This window comes from Zootermopsis nevadensis, unplaced genomic scaffold, assembly GCF_977971745.1.
Source record: "Zootermopsis nevadensis isolate Lab colony 2312 unplaced genomic scaffold, Znev_1.0 Znev_ptg000027l, whole genome shotgun sequence".
NCBI lineage: Eukaryota > Metazoa > Arthropoda > Insecta > Blattodea > Termopsidae > Zootermopsis > Zootermopsis nevadensis.
The window spans coordinates 1,815,904-1,830,275 of record NW_028259159.1 but is presented as its reverse complement, the minus strand read 5'-3'; the positions used below and the strand labels follow the sequence as shown (position 1 = coordinate 1,830,275).

The 14,372-nt window shown below is 38.5% G+C and overlaps 1 protein-coding gene across 3 annotated transcripts in view; it reads left to right on the top strand.

Moving 5' to 3' along the window:
- The first annotated feature begins 4,658 nt into the window (after window positions 1-4,658).
- Cht10 (Chitinase 10) overlaps window positions 4,659-14,372 on the top strand; it is a 48,277-nt gene continuing 38,563 nt past the window's right edge. For 2 of the 3 annotated variants that reach the window (XM_087356366.1, XM_022061374.2), the window contains exon 1: window positions 6,330-6,647. The gene's annotated coding sequence lies outside the window, so the exon portion shown is untranslated. Of the gene's footprint in view, window positions 4,732-6,329; window positions 6,648-14,372 lie in introns of those variants that run through there. The other variant, XM_087356365.1, reaches the window with a different exon arrangement.

Genomic DNA, 14,372 nt, shown 5'->3' with positions numbered 1-14,372 from the left:
AGCTGAATAATGTGGCTTTCATGTTGGGCAATTTCCTTCTTTTTTCTCGTGTGTGTCTGTAACAGCTTTCAATACGTCTGGACCCTTTCGTTACATATAAAAGATATCCTAGATATAAATGCAATCTGTGGCCTATAAAAATACATGTTTTCTGTGTTTTGCCTCACAAGAACTTTTAAATTGTCTGAGATTTTGGGCTATCATTGCGGCGAGTATGAAGATAACTGTCTTCTGGACATTGCGCCATATATTCTGGTAGAAATTAACGTTTCTCAAGTGCTTAATTCCCTGATGATGGTGGCAGGAAGCATCTCTGAAACGTCCTCAGCTTCTGATTTATTGGTTTCAGTATCTCAGTTTTATCTTATTACTTTCTTGAAAAGTTGTGTAGCTATTTATATAAAAGTATTTGATTTTATGGAACCCGAAATTTCATCACTCTAAATAACCCATTCAGTTGAAAATACATCGATAATTTAAACTATGAGTAAAATAATAACGTAGTTGTATCAAACGTTATTAAGGAGACTGCCAGTGGACTGGAAATCGTCTATCCATTTGAATTTTAGCATTCAGGTTAAGTGTCTGTAGTGCATATAACTGATTGATTAATCACTCAATCACGGGTTGTTTAAAGGCGTTTTATCAAATGAAAAGTGTAGCGCCGAATGAATTGTGAGGTTGACAAGTGGTTTTGGAAGAGAGCTGTCTTAGGCGGTGATGTGTCGGACGTTTGCTGGTAGTGACTGGCTAAACCCTTCAGAAACCAGTCAGGATAACTGATGCCTGGAATGAGATTCAAACCGGACACCCCCGTCCCCCAAATAAATTACAGATGCCGCACGCTGATCTAATTTACTCGATGGTGCTTTTTGATTATTATGAAAAGTTACGAACGTTTCAGTGGTATGACTCTATGAGACAGGTATGCTCATATGATGTGAGATGGGACAAGATGGCGCCGATCGCCATTTAATTTTAATTAAGACAGTGACAAATGATGATGCTCCGTCCAGTAGAATGGTAAGCCTTCTTGTAGATTGCAATCTGTCACCAGAGATGCAATGCACTCAGTGGGGAGCAAATGTATTCCTGGAACGAACAACAGTGTTCTTGTACTTAGATTTTCGCGGCTGGAGTTCAATGCATAACTTCGAATCTCACCCGAAATCCTAAGTCATGCAACAGTATTCTTGAATCTCGGATCAAAACTCTCTGGTGTGAGCCTCTGAACAAAGAGTGAAAATTTGTAGAACTGTTATGAGCTCTATTGCATAGAGGTTCCAGATGCGTTTTTGCAATCTTAATCTATAATCCTGTGTGTTCTTCAGGTTTAAACAAGTTTTATAAAGCCTGATGAAATCTGTATTTAATAGCACGTACATATATTTATACTAACCAATTTGGAAAAGATTGAAAATGGTAGTGAGAGTTACAGTTAGTTAATGCTGTGTATACGTTTGAGTTTCCTGCCAGATATTCAGGAATCCCGTATGTGTTGCACGATATCCAGTTTTGGTGTATGAATTTCCAGCTACATGATGAAACATCGTTATCCACTGTTACCTACACCTTTAAGATGCCGATAGTGATATTGAGTCACGGTACTGTTTCCTGTTACACCTCTTATTAAGAAGTGTAATTGCTATTCGGACACTTTCCTCTGCTGTTTCTAAACATTTTCTGATTATCGATGTGGCTTTCGTGACTTGTGTTCCTCGTTTCTTTGTTTAAAGCAGTTTGCTAGAACTGTTTTAATGAGCGCCAAATACAAAGCGAAAACATTCCTCCACACCTATTCCTTGATGTTTCCCAAGTGTGGAATTCGACAGTCAGGTATTTCCGTTGCTGTATGACGGTGATGATGCACAATAACGCGTAGTTCGTATGTTTCTAACCATCCATTCTTAGCAAAAACAAAATAAACAGTATTGTAAGAGTGGTCAACTCAACGAGCGTGAGGTATGTAGCATGTGCAGGACAGACGAAAGATGAAAAGTGCAAACAAATTCTGAGTCTGAAACATGAAGGAAAGAGATATCTTGGAAGAACTTGGTGTAAATGGGAGGCTGATGTTTTCATGAAACTTAAGGAAATTTTATATATTAATATAATTTAAGGAAATGTGTGAACTGCATTGAGCTGGCTTAGTAGTAGCCAAATCTTGTGAACGTGGTAATGAACCTTCGTGTTCCATAAACGGCGGGTAATTTCTTAGCTATCTGGCTGACTATCAGCTTTTCAAAAAGACGTTTGCTCCGTGGAGTTAATTTTAGTCTTCCGTAGAATCCTGTTTGCGAATAATTTGGTAGCATAAACTAAGCGGAATAATCACATGATTTCACTAATGTAAACGCAATTTATTAGCACTTCATGGTATTATTGTTATTTTACTTATGTGATATCTTATATAGCCTACAGGTAAGCCTAGTTTGAAGGGATATTATAAATATTTTGTTTATTATTGTTATTCATCTGTCATACTTGTGCGGATTACTGACCTCAGTGTATGCCTTTCGGAGAATTTTATAATTTACGCACGTAGTTTATATGCACGGCAGAATAAACTACTGACCTCCAGAAGTGCGTTTACGGTATACGCAGACAGGCAATGCGTTACGCAGACGTGACGGAAGGAACAACGTGCGCTCGACTGCATTGAAAGTTTTGTACTGCGGAAACCATTACATCTCCCAGAAGAAATCTCGGCGTTGCGAAAGGTTTGTTTCACTGTTCACATTGCGGCATTATACTCCTATCATATAAACTGAAGCTTGTTCATGGAAAGGGAAATCTCAAAATTCGGTATGTTCGGATGAGTATTATTGAAGCAAACAAAGAAACAAACTCCGCGGAACAAAGGTCTGTTTTAGAACCTAATCGCCCAGAAATTGCTTTTTTAAACAACCCGATTGTTTATTACCTTGTTCATAGAGCCCGCCACCTGGTCCATTCCTGAGCCACAAGAATTTAGTCCATATCCTCACGCCCTAATTTATTAAAATCCATTTAATATTGATCTATCTACAATGAGGTCTCGCTAATGGTCTCTATCGTTTGAACTTTCCGGCCATAATTGTGTACGCATTTCTTGTCTCTTTACTCTACTTGATTTGATCACGCCAATAATATTTGATGAGTAGTACAAATAATTGAGCTCCTAATAATGCAAATATGTCCATCTTCCTGGTATTCCTCTCTTTTAGATCCAAATATTCTCCACAGCACCGTGTTCTCCAACTTATAATTGAAACCAAGTTTATTTAAACTTGTTGCCGTGGGTTCTGTTGGTAGGAAATGGAGACAGAATAACATTGATCTCTTCATACTCCTGGAATTCTCGCTTTCTTATTCTTGCTTTGAGGTCTGGATTATGTTTTAAAACAATTGTATGAAGTTATAAGGCATTAAACTTGATCTGCGTTAATGTGATTCTGCATTGCAGAATGTAAACTTAAATGATGGCTGCCGCCGTATTTTCGAATCACGAATAATGAAGCAGCCGCTCACTCTTTGTTCGCTAATCGTTGTCGCAAGGCATTCCGTCATTGCCATTCAATTGTTCGGGACGAGATGTGCCAATGTATCTGCAGCGAATTCTGCTTTATGGTCAGCTCGTCACGAATCGAATTGATGGTTCAACCTCCGAATAAAATAGTATTTTACAGGAATCTAGAAGATATTTCCGGTACCTTCCTTCATGATTTAAAATCGTTACAAAAAAAACCCTTAAAAATAGGCCTGCTGAATGGACGGTTTAAAATCCAATCAGAAAACGTCTTGAAACTTAGGAATTAAAATACTTTACTAATTTAGTTTTAGAAATTAACATCAGAGTTACGCACAAAATGTTTTATGAAAGATGTAGCTTTATAAATTAAATGTTTATTGACGTAAAATAGTTTTAGTGATGTACAATACATGCTACAATCCACAGCCCGCCTGTGACAAGCTATAACGTGGTATCCATTAACTAATGCATACTTCTTCGGTGAAGGATCTTGTAAGGGGTGAAGAGATACGACCCCAAGATCTTGGAGAATGCTATACCACTCCACCCATATTGTTACTTCTAGTGGCGTAGTCATACTTGGGCGGTGACATTCCAAGGAGGGGCCTTTAGAACCGGATTACCAGTTCACATAAATTTTAATCTCTGTAATCTCTGAAGCAGTATGATTGCGTTGTCCAGTCAGTCAGTAAAGGCGTAATTGTCTGAGTGGAGGTTTCGTAAATTCTGTTGTTCGATGAAATTATGCCGTGTATTTGAACATCAGTAACCCAAAAGAAGGCTTTCTTTCGACTTTGGACACTGCGTCTTCTCCCGTCTATGTACATCGCATTTGAGAATAATTTGGGGCGTGAAAACGTACCAGTAGAGGGAGTAAGGGTAGCACCCTCGGTCATACCAAGTAGAATGCGATTTCCATCTCATCTTCAGTCGCAGATCTTGAACGGGAGCAGGTTTGGCAACTCTCTCCCACTTCATATCCCTCAGCTTGCCCCTCCTTCTTCCCTCTTTGTACCTATCCCTGATTGGTGGTCAAGTTCAAGGTCATTGTATGAGATTTTTATTTACAACTTACCGTCTGAGATCATGGGGTGGCTTTCTTATTTATTTATTTTTTTACATTCTTTTGATCCCCCTCCCCGTTTTTAAAACACGTTCCGTTTGATAAATTTCGCACAAATCGACACAGTCTCGGGATGCCTACACGCAGAAGTTAGGAGGTGAGTGTATTAATTTGTACATAAGAAAAAGTTGAGTTCAGTGGTCGAGAAAGATGAAACAGGTGCTAAAGTTCCTTTATGTTTACGTACGTACTTTCTCGCTTTACTCAGTTTCATTTCTATGATTTATTTTGTCCTGTGTTGTGATTTTTATTGTGCACTGTCGTTCCTTATTTGCTGAGACTTGTATCGGAGTCGACTGACTGACTTCTGCTACAATGGAATGCAAACAGGCCGGGATTCTTAATCACGCGGTCACCGCCCGTTTTAAACAGCTGTGCAGTCAATCCTGAGACCTGTGGTCAAAACGTTGAAATAACATTGATGTGTGTTACGTACCGTATTCATAACACACCTTTTTTTTAAATTAACTCTGTTGCGATTTGATGTATCTTATTGACGTCGATACTGTATCCAACGTTTCGGAGGAACATGGTGCCTCTGTCTTCATAGAGGAAGCGTGTTCATCCAAAATGTCGGTATCTGCCTACAAGTCCACGCGGCATAGTAACTAAGTCACGGCAGTATTCTGTCCCCATTAATGCGTGGTTTATTCGATGTAAAATCCCAACAACCCACATTATTTTAATACCGAGTAATGACTGAAAAAGTATCTCAGTTCTAGTCAAGTCTTTGTTGAGTCGGTCTGCCGCGAATGAACATTTCTAGGAAGACGTCAGTTTACAAACTCGGGTAATCTTCATCAAAGGGTTATGGTTACCATTTGCAGTCGCCACTTTCTGACGAGTATATAGCATCACTAACTCAAATCACAAACTCACCCCATAAAACAGAGTTCTTGGGAATTTGATAGTCTGTCAGTTGGTGCCGGATTTCATGAGTTGTGCAGGTCATTTGTCGTCTTTGTAATAGCCTGTCTCTTGGCTCCGTCCTGGGCAAGTTTAATCCAGTCCACGTCTTCTCATATATGCCTATGCCTTCGAGTGGTCTCTCCCTTTCCGGCTTTCCATCGAATATGTTGTACGCATTTCTCATTCCAAAATATTATTGGTATAATATAGTCACTTTAGAGGGCCTGTCAGACGATCCTTTACGCTCCAGACCGTGGCTACCCAACAGCTAAGCGAGACAGACCCTCAGACATCAATTAGCTTACTTCCATTATCAGGTGGGGCGTCGTAGTATCTCCCAAATGCATAAGCCTACCAATTACAGTGTTCCAGTCTTCACTCATTTATAAAACTAAGTAGCTGTGTCATTGATGGTTATTTCAGATTCAGCCTTCACACAGTTCTTTTAGCTCTGGCATGAATTTGTGTTAGTTATTCACTAAAAGTTCTGCCAATCCGGAAAGAACGTGAAAATAATTTTAAAATTATAACATTCAAATCTTATATCAGATAAGGTTGGTAAATACGTCTTGTTTTGCTGGTTTCATTGCCAAGTCAATTGTTTCCATTGCTTGTAATAGAACCTTCTCAAACAGGAAAGGTACTTCTTTGGAACATAATTGTTAAGTCCGAAGTTGTGACTAAGGTGTGTTGACTCATGGCCAAATGATTCGTAAAACGAATGAATAGAAGATAAGAAGAAGAAGAAGGTTATAGTGCTGTGGTGTGTTGATCTCAGTACTACTGTAGGCGGTTAACGGTCTAAGTTAACGCTTGTACAAATAAATCTTAAACACACTATTCACATGTGTTACCTGTACTGGCAGCTGTATGTCTTGTTTTCTTTCCAGGCCCAAGAAAGAAGTGTTACTGATTGTTATTATTTATTCGCATTATAGACATTGAAGTACATTTTTAAAGAATTGGACTTGAAAAATTGTGGCGAAGAATGATTCTACTTCAGTTACTTTCGTGAAAGATGCCCAAAAAGTTCCTCAAGATTGCCATCTGCTTCTAGTCATCAGGGCTGTAGTAACTTTCTGAGATCCGGTCCACAGAAACTTGGTGAGTAGTGAATTCGTTATTTTTATACCGCCAAACCCACGAGATTGTCAATGAAGCTGTAGAGGATGAGTAGGACGGGAATGTGGCACGTATAGGGGACAGTTAAGGTAAGATAGCAAATTTATTCCTCTATGTAAATGTCACGCCATGAAGACGGATTTGTTTCTCTAGCTTTTGTATTGTTTGCGTTTCACAAATGATTACAAAGACAACTGCTAGTATGTGCAGAGAGACGTTTACATCCTGTTTTTTTTTTACTATGTATTTTAGTGTTATCCTCTCATCTAGCTCGTCAGAGTGGCCTCTTCATTTCAGAGTTTCAGACTGAAAATTCGTCTCCCAGAATAACTACGCATTAAATGTCCTTCCGACTGTCTCTCAGAGGATACCGCATGTCACGATGTTGGTTGTTCCTGAGTTCTGATCACATGCTTGGGCATCTTTTTGTATTGGCATGTTGTGTAACTAGTCTTGCTAACTGTCGGTGGTACGAAAAACCAGTTCTTTTCCCGATATCCGATATATTCCGTAAAGATGCATTTATGGGTATAAACCAAAACAACTACACTACCCTGATTAGTACAGTGTAACTTGAATTTCAAACCACCTGTTAACTTATAACAGTAAACTAAATCCATGGAGCAGGGTTCTTTTTGTGGAGCTCATAGTACGCTCATCTAGTTAAGAGACTCAAAATTAATTGTAAAGAGAGTAAATAAGATAGAGGATTATTCCTCTGATGTACTTCCCACGTAGTAAAATATTAAGCACCTGTGTCAATGGACAATGTAAAATGCCTCGACTAAATATTATCATAATGTTAACCTTAGCGATAAAATGTATGGACGTCGCTAAATTGTTAATAATCTGAAGATTTCCGTCTTCTGGGTTTTTGCGTTGTGTAGTCTGATCGATGTTTACCAACGTTTCTGAGGTCATACTGCCTCCGTCATCAGGGCGTTGGTTAACATCGACCAGACTACACAACGCAAAAACCCAGAAGACGGAAATCTTCATACTCACCGCTGTGAGAACCTCAAGTCTTACATGTTAATAATCTCTCTGTTGTGTGAGGAAAGCCCCTTTCGGTCCGCCTAATTCTTGTACTTTGCTTCTGACAGTCCAATTTCCACTTGAAGTATTGCCTCCTAATAATTACAGTCATTATCTCCTTTCACTTGAACTAGAGTTTTGTTCTCAGAATGGATTCCTTATAAGCTGTTGGTGGGGGGAAAGTGTTTCTCAGAACACTGTGACACTGGTAAGTGTCTAGTGGATGACAGATGATAAGATAACAGTTCAGAGACGTCGAAATTACGTTGGGGTACAGTTGCCCCTCACACCATCTTTTGTCTTTTGTCTTTTGCAGCTTGTCTCGTCCCCAAATTCTCCTGCTATCAACTTGTAATCTGTACACATGTATTAACTGACGTTAAATGCATCAGGTGAAGGAACTAACTAGTTTTCTTTCACTTGATCATTGACTTTGTTTGTTTGTTTGTTTGTTTATTACACCAGATAGGTGACAGATTGTAAATTCCGTTATAGTCCATTATTCAAGAAGCTATCCTAAGCAACACTAGCACAGATTACATTTGCGTTAATATATAAGTACATAAATGTAGGTCTAAGCATACAAATCATGTATTTTTTGTTTATATTACTGTATATTATGCCTCGAGACATGTACAGACAGTAGTTCATGCTAAGGTAAATGTTACCTTTGAATCCCGTTTGGCTAGAGTATGCGTAGCTTCCGTCAAGACTTGAGTTCGATCCCCAGTCAGAGTTCTGTTTCGGATTTCGGATAGACAGAGCTACATCGGGAACCATTGTCTTGGAGTTAGTCTGGTTTTCGCGGTATTCATTACATTAGTTTATTTATATTTATTCGTCACAAATATGCCGTGTAGCTGGAACGCTTTAGGCTTGTATTCGGGGAATACAGTTCAAGTGCCATCGGTGTTATCAGCTATCCTGGCAGGGTTTTTTCTTGTGGTTTCCTCATTCTTTCCGGACAAATTCTTGATATGGGCCACAATACTTTTTTCATAACTTCATTATCACATAAAAATTGCTATGATACATTTTATATCCAGAATGGCCTCAAACAAGGAGATGCTTTATCATCATTTCTTTCCAACTTCACTTTAAAATACGCGATTAGGACTGTCCGAGAAAATCGGAAAGTGTTGGAACCGAATGGGACGCATTAGATTCTCGTCGATGCTTATTTAGTTTATGTGCGAAAACGTAATTACCATAAAGAAATTCAGAGAATCAGTAATAGACGCTAGTGAGGATGTTGATCTGAAAGTAAACGCAGATAAAACTAAGATATAAATGAGAGTTAACCATTTAAAATCCAATGGTAATTGTATGTACCAGCTGCATTAAACATCAGTAACACTGCATTTTTGCTCACAGAGGTGTATTTATGTGTTTCGCATGATTTTCACAATGAGCAGCGATTTTTTTTGCCGCCAAGCCTCTCTGACTAACTGGTTTTTGTAATGGAGACACGTGTTTTCTTTGAGGTAGGAACTGGATTTTTAAATATTATTTAGAGTAGTTTCGTGCTTCAAAGGGTTAACTTTTTAAATTCTACTGTTACGTGTACCACCTGCCCTAATAATGAGAAACTGAGGACATTGTGTTTGTGGGTTTCGTAAGAATAAACAGCGATTTCTTTGAACAGCATTAGCCAGTTGATCGTTGTAATGATGACGCATTGTGTCTCATAAACATAAGCCCGTGATATATGTAAAAACAGTTAATAAATAGTTATAAAATATATTATATTAAATGCCTATATCAACAGCGACACATGAGAAACTGAAAGTAACACGTGCGCATCATTTCATAAGCTACAGACCGCCTCATGTTCTCTCTGTTCGGATATGGCGTCTCACTTTCATTTATGCGACTGGTAAATACACACAATACGCTTTAAACATTTATCGTTGTATTTACCGGACAAAACGTTCTGTAAATTATGTGGTAATCTGAATTCCCTGCTTGCGAAGAAGTTAAATATAGGCTATGCATCGATCCAGGGAGTTCTTATGATAAAGACAGTCACGCAAATATTTGGGAGTTTATGAGTAATTGGTAAATTCTATTAATTATTAATATTTCATCAATGGTGACCTAAATTTGTCACGTGGAAAAATGTTAAAGATATCAAGAGGGTCCTCATGTTATTTGATGGGTGTAACCCCCCCCCCCCCCCCCCCCCCCACTGTTTCTGTTTCTCTGTTTTCTTCTGTTCGGTCTTCTACGCTGAAATGTTTAGAGCTCTATATTGAAAAAGTTCAGCTTAGTAATGATTCGGTCCCTTAGCTTCTCGAATTGATCTAAGACGTGCTTCGCTAATTGACAGATACTCAACTAATCTTCTAGAACCTGTAAAGTGCTTGTTTAGAATCAAAAGGGAAGTCTGAAGAATCCTGTCCGACCATTGAACTTTCAGTGATGCTTAGGGCATGATACAACCCGTTTCCACAAAGACCTAAGTTACCGTTTCTTAATATCCATACCTATTCTGTGATGCAGTTCATTGTATTAAATCACCGTTAAAAATTATCGTGAAAGTGCTGTGTCTACAGGACTACATGCATGTCCAGAGGCGGGTACATGTAAAACAAGCGGCCTCCAGGAGCCACACTCTTTACATCTTGCTGTGCCGCTGACTATTACGCTACGAATGTGAGGACCTGTGATTAAGAACATAATTCAAATATTTGTACGAATATCGTCCAGTATTCTGCTTCCAGTTCCTCTACAACCTCGATATTTCTATGACTGGGTGACGCCTTGTTTAATCGCTGCTTCTTGTTTTAAGATTTATATACCAAAGACGGTTTTCGTCACGTCAGGGAATTTCGTGGTTTTAATTTTGAGGAAGTTTTGATAAAGTTGAGCTGTTTGTTCAGTTTCTCATTGCTTGGGGCGGCACCGAGGTCACAGACGGACAGCATTTCTTACACTTACACTTAACTTTTATCATTCGCATTTAACAATTAACTCTGTGGAGCAGCGCCCTTCTTGAGAAGCTCATGGTCGCCTTTTATGAATCCCGAAAGTTTATTATCTTGTTCACAAGAGCCCATCATTGGTCCTTATCCTGAGCCAGATTAATCCAGTCCACATCCTCACACCAATATGTGCTTAAGGTAGATCAAAGGGTCAAGCACCTAAACAAGCCGTAATGTTGAATTATCTAGGATCTAATCTCTCTTCCGTAATTCCATTTTAATTAAGAAGGTGTGTGTTTTGCTTCGTCACTTCTATGATTATCTCATCTTAAATGTGGAAGTGTATCATCCGCAACTTGTCAGGTTTGCAAATTGTCTTTCGGTTGTCATGTCATTCTTTGACGTTTAGCGGCTTTGATATTTCCAATCTCCAGCTTTGGATCCTACGACTTGGATCTTTTTTTCTTCATCTCATGTTGCCTGGTGAGGTATAAACATGAAGATTGTTGACCCTCTCTTCTGTAAGGTCCAGTGAACACATCGGGTCACTGTACGCTAAAACACAAAAAATTACAATAATTAAACGAAGACGAGCGTGTGGGTGGACGCGAGGATTACTATCCGCGAAAGCATTCAGTGATGCGGAAGGTGTTATTAGGGTAAAGTTATTTTATGTAGTAAAGGTCAGAAGTTTACTTGTAGCTGCAGGTTCTGCGGTAGATCACATTCACCCTCTTCATCTTCGTGATTTCAGTACCGCTTGCGTGTGTATAGCCGCGGGGTCTTAGGTGATTAATTGCGTACTGAATTATGTACCTTGAAAATAATAAGCACCTCTACTGCAAAACTCAAAAAAGTGTAAGTTACGAGGGAACACTTTTAACTGCCAGGTATACTTACAATTTCTGAAAATTATTTTAATTTTTCGTGATCAAAATGCTTGATTTATCTATTGACTGAGTGATTCTGAGGACCTCTGCGTAGATGGATGGATAATATTTAAGTGAATTTTGAAAGCATAGGTTGTGAGGATGTGGGCTGTGTTCGGTTAGCTCAAAATATTGTCCTTTGGCGCTTTGTCGTTGACACGGCAATGAACCTTCGGATTTTTTTTAGAAGCTCTCAGTTTGTTGACTAGGTAAGCGGTTATTAGCTTTTGAAGAAGGGCTTTGCTCTGTGCTGTTACATATAGTTGCGGCCGGTCAGTTATGCATCCATACATCCAACCAGTTATTCATGTATCCTTCCATTCTAGCATTCATCCGTTCATTCAGTCAATTACCAGTTCATCCAACCATCCGTTAACCCATTCATCTTGTCAGTCAAACATCCATCCATCTATTCTGTCATTTCATCCAGCTAACTAGCCAACCAACCATTCTTTCAACCTCTCATCTAGTTATCCATTCAGATGGACAGCAGTAATCCATCCGTCTGTCTGTCCGTCCATTAATACGTATTTGTTAGGTGCGCTTAGCACTAAGGAATTTTATTAAAATTGAGACGAGAATTGTATCTGGGCACATGACATTCGATATGGTTTCTATTCATTATAAACATTTTATTGTGTCATTGCCAAACTTAAAGATTTACTGATTTAAAAATAAGGCCCATTTTAGTTTAAAATGCGTATGCCGTCTTTAGAATGACTATGGATACAATGAGAGTATTTTATCGCTTTACATACAATATAAACGAAGAAACATTGCCGGGTATTGTATATTATACTAAATATTTACTTGTGTTTCTAACATATTACACGGTTCCGTATTAGCAAAAACCCTCGCTGTCTTGAAATTAAAAACACCCCATTGTATAATACACAATTTAATGCATTCTTCTCCTTGAACGTCGTTAGTTAAACGAATATTAATGTCTTATTAACGACCTTGCTTTTAGCCATCGATAGCTGCAGTATTACCATCCCTGCTAACGAGCATATGCCACTAGTTTCGTAAATATGTTTAGCTGATGCTTCCAGTGGCAAACAGCAGCAACTGTGAAGCAGATAATCCTAAGTTATGTCTGTCGTTTCCAAGCTACTATCCATGACAGAACAATTTGCTTAATTATATTCTTGTACATTGGACTTAGGTAAGACAGGTTTAGACAGCCATGTCTCTGTGTCTGCGGCTTCTTTCTCTTGAGTTGTGTGCAAAACACTTTTACTGTGAAATTAATGAAAACATGAAAGCATAATATTCAGATACGTAGGTCCTCACTCTACTCGTGATGGTGAAAACCTTGGATGATACTTCAAAAATTAGATTAAGATCACTCCCTTCCATGTGTTCCCACCCTATATTCTCAATTGTCCTGTCATTGGATGATACACGCAGAGTTTTCTAGACAGCACAACCGTGAAGCGAACTTGATGCATTACAAGGCTTCACCGGAGGAGCATATGACTCTTTCCACCATGAGACCGCTCTTGCAAACACTGAAAAAAGTCATTAAATAAAAGGAGAAAATGCATGTCCATTTATCATTTCTGGAGAGACTGAGTAAATCCACAAATATATCAGAATATGCTGTGGATTGGGTGAGATTCAAAGCAGTGTTTCTGGACTACAAAGCAGTAATTCTAATCATTTGATGATTAAGTTAGTTCAGAATCTAATTCCACTAATTCTTATCTTGGGATTTCTGCACGATTTGTTTTGTTGCTGACAGGTGTCTCGTGTTTTCATTTGTTCATCCAGGCAAATACTGAGAGTACTTATACCATAATATGAATATGACCCTCCTCCAATTCTTGCAACATATTTCTTTGAACTATTTTTTGTTCTCCCATTTCATTCTCGGTCTTCTGGGTCGTATGTGGTTTATTAATATATCTGCTTCTTCATTTTGGAACTTGCGTTTGATAATGTGACAACAGACTATTCATGGAACAAAGTGCAATCTTTAACTTCAACGTACGCTACATTCAATGTATCTGCCATTTATATTCCTGCAGTGGCTCCAGGTTTCATCCATACATTGACACTGTGATACATCAGCATGAAACATGCAAATGAATTAAGATTACAATGACTCTGCTAAAATAAATTCTTACTTGTCATCTTGCCCTTGCTTCAAAACGTCTGTCATTGAAGATCAGTGACAAGTTGTTGCGTCTGATGCTAGTGTTGTATCAAGATCAAGGAGACTATGGCAGTGACCTTTCAGAAGCTGCTGATGAAAAAGAGACCAGTTGGCATTCTTCATAAAAATGATTCTCTCCACATATTGGTCTCTTCCCTTGGTCTTATGAGGAAAGATAACTGCACAGAGAAGCCTTTTCTAGGGAAACTAGTAGTCATTCAGCTTGTCAAGAAATACCCTGCCTTATTTGGAACTCATAGGTTTGTTACAATTACAGAGAGGCCCACCTTTCTTGAGGCAGATGGATCTAATCCACATCCTCAATCCTGTTTCTTCAAGATCCATTTTAATAATATCATATCTACTCTTAGGTGTCCAATGCTGCATAATGAAAGATAAGCTTATTTTATCACTGTGTCTGTCTATAATAACTTCTGACACAATTGTCAATTGTTATTAGACTCATGAATACAATACCACTGGAGTCTCTTTCACATTTGAATTTCTTCATTATCTAGCATCAATAATGTTAACATTTAAATCGTAATTAATGATTAATTAGTGTCAGTGCTCCATGAATACACAAAAAAACCAATTTCTTTCTCAAAAAAAGGTATATTGCTTATTCTGTTCTTGTCCTCCAGCATTGTCATGTAATAGA